This window comes from Argentina silus (genome assembly GCF_951799395.1).
Source record: "Argentina silus genome assembly, chromosome: Y".
Taxonomy (NCBI): domain Eukaryota; kingdom Metazoa; phylum Chordata; class Actinopteri; order Argentiniformes; family Argentinidae; genus Argentina; species Argentina silus.
This window is the reverse complement of record NC_139654.1, coordinates 5758673-5759669: the sequence shown is the minus strand read 5'-3', so window position 1 is coordinate 5759669 and position 997 is coordinate 5758673. Positions and strand designations below refer to the sequence as shown.

Below are 997 nucleotides of genomic sequence, written 5' to 3'. Positions count from 1 at the left end.
AGAACGCTCCCTTACACACATACACACACACACACACACACACACACACACACACTGTGTGGCAACCTGATGAGGTGTGTGTGGGAGGGAGCTGATGTAGGGTGGAGCATTACTCTCACACACACATACACGCACACACACACACACACACACACACACACACACACACACACACACACACACACACACACACACACCACTCCCACACTACAGAGACACAGAACAAGGACGTTTTCACGCCCACAAGCACAAACACTTCTAGGAAAACAAAACTTACAGAACTTACGTTTTTTCAAAACTTATCTCTGACACTCTGCTGCTCAGTCTGGTCGTGTGTGCAGCAAAATGGCAGAGAGCATGGACTCTATTAGAAAAAACAAAACATACAGTAAACCAACTGATTGACTCTTCACAGAGTATTCAACACTCACACAGTCTGTCTGTCAGTCTTACAGCTCTGCTGGTTGGTCAATAGTGACCTGTGTAAAGACTGTTGACTAGTCTAGACACAGTCATTATTATCTATTATTATCTAGGGCCTCATGTAGTTGAACCTACTAGATCACAGTCAGCTGGACAAAACCAGGTGGAGGCTTCCTTAACAGGCTGGTCACAAACAGTTGGCTAGCGTACTATTTTAGGGTTCCATCATTCTGTGACACGACACAAAGGCATGTGAGTTCATCCGAATCATATTAGACGGTGAAAAACAATGAAAAACATCAACTTACGGTTGTGATCTGTCTCCCACCTCAGTGCTCAGCTCTGCTCTCTGTCTGGCTCCTCACTGATGCAGCTCTCCTCTGGATGAACTAGTTTGATCTTGTTCTGATGCAGCACCTCCAGTTGGTATTCGGACGTGTTCAGACAAAGCCAAAGCAGTTTTTTGACAGTGTTTAAATGTCCCACAGCAGTTCAATTCTTCCACAAAAGATTGTTAGTAAGTAGAAAATGTAATAACACACACACACATACACACACACACACACACACACAC

General features: G+C 44.4%; 1 protein-coding gene across 1 annotated transcript in view; it reads right to left on the bottom strand.

Annotated features, from left to right (window-relative positions):
- The window catches only part of LOC310823907 (protein NLRC3-like), an 11420-nt gene extending 11071 nt beyond the window's left edge, over positions 1-349 (bottom strand). Inside the window, exon 1 of the mRNA XM_083696847.1 lies at positions 287-349. The gene's annotated coding sequence lies outside the window, so the exon portion shown is untranslated. The remainder of the gene's footprint in view (positions 1-286) is intronic.
- Positions 350-997: the final 648 nt, after the last annotated feature.